Source organism: Sciurus carolinensis, chromosome 15, assembly GCF_902686445.1.
Source record: "Sciurus carolinensis chromosome 15, mSciCar1.2, whole genome shotgun sequence".
Lineage (NCBI taxonomy): Eukaryota > Metazoa > Chordata > Mammalia > Rodentia > Sciuridae > Sciurus > Sciurus carolinensis.
The window spans coordinates 23129953-23137043 of NC_062227.1; the positions used below are offsets into that span (position 1 = coordinate 23129953).

The 7091-nt window shown below is 39.0% G+C and overlaps 1 pseudogene; it reads left to right on the plus strand.

Annotated features, from left to right (window-relative positions):
• The first annotated feature begins 400 nt into the window (after positions 1-400).
• Positions 401-1153, plus strand: LOC124965346 (60S ribosomal protein L7a-like; annotated as a pseudogene).
• Positions 1154-7091: the final 5938 nt, after the last annotated feature.

A 7091-nucleotide genomic window follows, 5' to 3' on the forward strand; every position in this document is an offset into this window, starting at 1 on the left:
ACACTCCTGCATTGCATAGCATGAGTTTTTTGGGGGGACACATCACATCCAAATCCTAACAGAAGCCTTCCTTGTATCAGGATGTCACTTTCCACGTAACCCTCCACCTCTGTCTCCCAAGGACACTAATAGTGCAAAGCCTCTGGAAACGATTTCTGTTTGATTTTTGGTGACAATTTCAAATGTTTATAAAATAAAGGTCTGCTTATTTGAGGACTTGGGCTACACTGGTGCCTCCAGCCAGTAAACCATCTTCCAGTTCTCACATCATGGCAGTAGGGCCTTTGTCTGCACCCGAAAAAGGCACCCCCTCTGACCAGAAAACCCATGGTGGAAAGGCCTTTCTGTGAAGTAAAATTCAAATAATAAATAATGAAAGGATTGCTATCTCCTCCAGATGTCCAAGATGCCTAAAGAAAAAAAGATCAAGGGGAAAGGTAGCCCTGGGCCCTGCTGTGGTCAAGAAGCAGGAAGCCAAGAAGGTGAGAACCCACTGTACAAGACGAAGCCAAAGAACTTAGGCATCAGACAGGACATCCAGCCCAAAAGGGACATTACTTGCTTTGTAAAATGCCCCCACTACATTCGGTTGCAGCAGCAAAGGGCTCTTCTCTATAAGCAGCTGAAAGTGCCTCCTATGATTAACCAGTTTGCCCAGTCCTTGGACTGTCAAACAGCCACCCAGCTGCTTAAGCTTGCTCACAAGTACAGACCAGAGACAACAGAAGAAGCAGCGCTGTTGACCCGGGTTGAGAATTAGGTTGCTGGCAAAAGGGATAACCACTGGTCCTTCGAGCAGGGCTCAATACTGTCACTACCTTAGTGGAGAACAAGAAGGCTCAGCTGGTGGTGACTGCACATGCTGTGGATCCCATTGAGCTGGTTGTCTTCCTGCCCACCCTGTGTCACAAGATGGGAGTCCCTTACTGCATCATCAAGGGGAAGGCTAAGCTGGGACATCTGGTTCACAGGAAGACATGCACCACTCTTGCCTTCACACAGGTTAACTGAGAAGACAAAGGAGCTCTGGTTAAGTTGGTGGAAGCTATCAGAACCAATTACAATGACAGATATAATGAGATCAGTGGCTACTGGGGTAGGCAACGTCCTGGGTCCAAAATCCATGACTCAAATTGCCAAAGGCAAAGGCTAACAAACTCATCACTGAATGGATAAATGTCTGCTGTTGGTTTCTGTACATAAAAATAACAAATTGTCCTTCATCCAGTGTCTTAGGCTGAATGCAGTAAACTCGTTTGGGGTAGTAGCAAGCCCAAGCCCCACAGTGTAAGAACTCTAGAAACTTATCATGCAACTTGCAGGAACAGGCTAGTAGTAAAATACTCAGAAACCAAGCCAGGATTTTGTGATTGACCAGTCACTGTTTTATTTAAGGTAGCAAATGAATGTGAGTCTATAAAGCTTTTATTCATACTGATAATACATGATTCAGTAAATTCAGTCTCTTGAATGAAAAAATAAAAATAAAAAGATCCCCAGCCAGGCTCAGGACTTGGAAGCAAGCAAGGCCTACATGTCACCTGCCACAGCCCTTGCCAGGACCCCTCTACAGGGTCCACTGAGTAGCCACGGCTCACACCTCAAGTGTTGCTGTGGCCTCCTATTTCCCTGCCACTTCTTTTTCCAGGGAAGGAATCAATGAGGCTAACTATTTAGAATTGTGGCAAGCAGTTTTTTTTGTTTGTTTGTTTTAATTTTATGACTTAAGGAATAGTGACACCTTGTGATTATTCTACAGGAGCTTTTGTTCCAATAGGATAAAATCTATGATAACTCATAATGAAACATTTTGTAAAATAGCACAAAACTCTACAGGAATAATTACACCATAATTTGCTTATTTGGTATCCTCAAACAACTTCTCTGGTGTGTGGAGTCTCTTAGAAATCAACTTGTAAATCACGGTGGGCTGAATTGCCACATAACTGTAGCGTTAATTACTTAGAACAGGAAGTCAATTTGCATGTTCTACCTGGATTCAGAGTATCTGTCATTTTCTTTCATCTGTGAGTCCGGTCTTAGAATGATCTGGATATCCTATCCTATCCTGGTCTCTTTATAAAACCTTGAGGGATTTAGTGGCAGGGTAAATCTATGTATTTACTTTAGAATTTTATTGTGCTAATATACATGAACACATAATTTACCTTATTAACCATCCTTAAGTGTACAGTTCAGTGTCATTAAATAATTCCAGATATGCAACCATCACCACTGCCCATCTCTCTTTGTTTTGTAAAACTGTAGCGCTAGGCCCATTAAATGGTGAATCCCCATTCCCATCTCATCTAGTCCCTGGTAATCACCATTCATTCCACTTTCTGTCTCTATGATTTTGACTATTCTAAATACCTCATATGATTAGAATTAAAAGTATTTGGCTTGTTTTGCTTAGCCTAGTGTCCTAGGGGTTCATCCATGTTGTGGCATGGGTTAAATTTTTCTTCTTTTTACAGGCTGAATATTCCATTTTGTGGCTGTAGTACATTTTGCTCATTCATTGGTAGACATTTGGGTTGCTTCTACATTTTAGCTAATGTGAATTAAACTACTATGAACATGGGTATACAAATACCTCTTTGAGAAATCATTTTGAATTTTGGAGGGGCATATACCCAGAAGTGGAATTGCTGGATCAGATTATAATAGTTTGCAATATTTTGAGGAACCAACATACATTTATTTCACAGTGACTGTGTCACTTTCCACTCCCACCAACAGTTTGCAAGCGTCTTCATCTTTCTCTGATTCCTCACCAACACTGGTCTTTATTTTTTGGTGCAGGGAGGGCAGTCTGTGGGTCTGTGAATGGAGCCCTGGTTAAGTTGGTAGAAGCTGTCAGAACTCCACTTGTGCATGCTATACAAGTTCTCCACCACTGGTGCTTTTTATTTTTTAAATTTTTTATTTTTTTTTTGTGATGCTGGGGATTGAACCCAGGTCTTTGTGCATGCAAAGCAAGCACTGTGCCAACTGAGTGACATCCCCAGCCCTTTATTTTTATTTATAGATAGTGCTTATCCTAATGGGTGTGAGGTGGTGTCTCATCATAGTTCTGATTTGCAATTTCCTAACAATTAGTAATGTTGAACATCTTTCATGTGCTTATTTGCCATCTATGTATCTTCTTTGAAGAATGTGTATTCTATTTCTTTGCCCATTTGTAAATTGGGTTATTTGACTTTGTGTTGTTGAGGTTTAGGGGGTTCTATATATTTTATAGATATTAACCCCTTGATCACATGTGATTTGCAAATATTTTTCCCATTCTTTGTGTTGCCCTTTGACCCTGTTGACATGTTTTGGTGCCAGGGATTGAACCCAGGGGCACTTGATTAACTATGGTTTTAACCAGCAAACCAGGGGAAGGCAGATTAGGAGAGTACAGAAATGGTCAGCTCCTTTGGGAGGTGATCACTTCCAAAGTGGACCTAATAAAACTGGCCCCTGGTCCACCAGCTTCAAGGTCTGGAACTCTTCACCTGCATTGCTGGGAGGCCCATGAGAGCATCAGCTGAAGAAGTGAAATGGCCAGTCTAACTCACAGCAAAGTGAAGCCCACTGGCCAGTACATGACACACACTTGCACGCACAGAGCTGAAGAACTCTTTAAGTGACTCACCCTTAACAAAGGTAGCCAACGACCCCCAGACACTTGAGGAAATCTGCCTTAACTTGAAATACCGATGTAGAGCAATGACAAAAGATGTAGGAGAAAAATAGTAAGAAAATTCAAAGAAGAACTCATTCCAATACTCCTCAAAGTATTCCATGAAATAGAAGAGAACTCATTCTATGAAGCTAATATCACCCTGATACCAAAACCAAAGACATATCGAAGATAGAAAACTTTAGACCAATATCCCTAATGAACATAGATGCAAAAATTCTTAACAAAATTTTAGCAAATCACATACAAAAACATTAAAATGATAGTGAACCATGATCAAATGGGCTTTATCCCAAGGATGCAAGGTTGGTTCAACATCTGGAAATCAATAAATGTAAATGACCACAAAAACAGGCTTAATGTTAAGAATCACATGATTATTTCAATAGATGCAGAAAAAGCATTTGATAAAATACAGCATCCCTTCATACTCAAAACACTAAAAAAGACACCAGGGAGGCAGGCCCAGAGAACCAGGCCCAGACCAGCCGGGCCCCAGCCCACAGACTAGTGCTCGTGCTGTAGTTAACCATCTGTCAACACGTGGATGTGCCTCTGCCTGGTAGCAGGGATTATACCCCACCTGGAGGCCACTATCCCTAAAGGGACAGCATCCTTTTTTGGGTCACTGCATTATTAAGTTCCTCCAAGACCGGCTACTGAAGACTAGGAGGTGAGTTATTGGAAATATGGAGGGACACTCTAAGTCTACAGGGGAGAAAGAGCAATACCTCACATTTGCACTCCTAGAGGGGAAGATACATGAGCAATATGAGAAAACAAGAGAAGGAAGTATCCCAAAAAACCCAAATGCTACATCAATAAAATCCAATGACAGCATGGCAGAAGAAATGTCATAAAGGGAGTTCAGAATGTACATAATTAAAATGATCAGAGAAGCAAATGATGACATGAAAGAGCAAATACAGGCATTGAATGATCACACCAATCAACAGTTAAAAGAGAAAATGCAAAGAGCAAAGGATCATTTCAATAAAGAGATAGAGATTCTGAAAAAAAAAAAAACAGAAATTCTTGAAATGAAGGAAACAATAAGCCAAATTTAAAACTCAAGCCTAACCAATGGGATAGAAAAGATTAAATATTTTGTCTTCAAAGTCTGAGGTTCTGTCTTCCAGATGAAATCATGAACAGAATCAATAAGAATTATGGGGTTTCATGAAAAGGCCAAATCTAAGAATTATTGTGATAGTGGAAGGCACAGAGAAACAAACCAAAGGAATGAACAATCTATCCAATGAAGTAATATAGAAATTTTCCCAAATCTGAAGAATTAAATGGAAAATCAAATACAAGAGACTTATAGGACACCAAATGTACAAAATTACAACAGACCCACAACAAGGCATATTATAACAAAAATACATAACATACAAAAGAAAGATAGAATTTTAAAGGCTGCAAGAGAAAAAAAATCAAATTACATTCAGGGGGAAACCACTATGGATATCAGCAGATTTCTCAACCCAGACCCTAAAAGCTAGAAGGCCTGGAACAACATTTTTCAAGTTCTGAAAGAAAATGGATGCCAACCAAGAATCTTACACCCAGCAAAACTTACCTTCAGATTGGATGACAAAATAAAATTCTTCCATGATAAACAAAAGCTAAAAGAATTTACAAATAGAAAGCTGGCACTACAGAACATTCTCAGCAAAATATTCCATGAGGAAGAAATGAAAAACAACAATGTAAGTCAGCAAACGGAGGAACTACCCTAAAGGAATAGCCAAATAAAGGAGAAACCAAGTCAAATTAAAAACCAAAAATAAGCCAAAGTGACCAGGAATACAAATCATATCTCAATAACAACCCTGAATGTTAATGGCCTGAACTCATCAATCAAAAAACAGACTGGCAGATTGGATTAAAAAGAAATACTCAACAATATGCTGCCTTCAAGAGACTCATCTCCTAGAAAGAGATACCCACAGACTAAAGGTAAAAGGATGGGAAAAAACATACCATGCACATGGACTCAGCAAAAAAGCCAGAGTATCCATCCTCATATCAGATAATGTAGACCTCAAGCCAAAGTTAGAAGGGATAAAGAAGAACATTTAATACTACTTAAGGGAAGCATAAGTCAGCAGGACATAACAATCATAAATATTTATGCCCCAAACAATGGCCCATCCATGTACATCAAACAAATCCTTCTCAATTCCAGGAACCAAATTGGCCACAACACAATAATACTAGGTAACTTTAGCACACATCTCTCACCACTGGACAGATCTTCCAAATAAAAATTGAACAAAGAAACCATAGATCTCAATAATACAATCAATAATTTAGACTTAACAGACATATAGAGAATATTCCATCCATCATGAGTGCCGCATCTATTTCTTGCCACTCCAACATTTGACACAGCTCTGTTGGAGTAGAGGACTCAACACTTGACACGATTCTGTTGATCATCCTCCCTCTTGGGGGCCATAGGCGTGGCATGTCTCCATGTGTAGTTGCTTTTTAATATTAGTAATCAATATATCATTAGAAACTTATTGGAAAAAAACATTGGGAAGGTGTTACTGTATTGGGACACAAAATACTGCACAATAAAAATTTAGCAGTAATACATAGATAAAATATATGAAAATAAACCATTGTAGCTATGCTTGAGTTTAAAGGAGACTGTGATTGCTTTAGTATAATAATAGATGGATAAAGAGGCATTCCTCTGAGCTTGGATGTGGTGTTTAGCCTTTGTTACTTTCCTAGTTTTAATAGTTGATTCTAGAGATACTTTACATAATAAAAACATTTAGGTTAGTCATGAATATAATTTGTGCTTTTCCTATGTTTAGTCTAATTCTTTGAGAATCAGAATAAGATTGTAGTCTGCCATTATATGAAATTAGAATAGACTAAATATTATAAGAATAGATTAAAAATATAAATAGAATAGACTAAAAATTATAAGTTGATTTCTTTGCCCTTTAATAATAGTAAAAGTTTCTAACTGTTAAACACTGGAGTTCATGGTGTGGGTGGTTTCTCAGAAAATCTAGTAACATGTTTGTTCTGAAGATTGAAGGTTGGAAGATCATGGTGCCCTCAGTTTAGCTGGGAGACAAGGGTGTTTTAATTTAGCTGGGAAATGAGGTTGTTTTGGTCTGGACCGTCATACAGAGAGAATGCGTACTTTGAGGAGAAGCATAGATTGTACTTTTGAAGGTTTTTCTTGTTTTAAACTAACCAAAAATGATATAATCATTACCAAAGAAAAATATCTATAAAAAGGCTGGCAGAAAAAATAAAGACAGATTCAGCCTCAGAACGTCTGGTGTCTCTGTGTGCTGTTTCTCCACTGCACAGGTGCCTCCCATCCACCTAGGATCCCCGACCGTGCTAGGGCTGGACCCCAGCACAT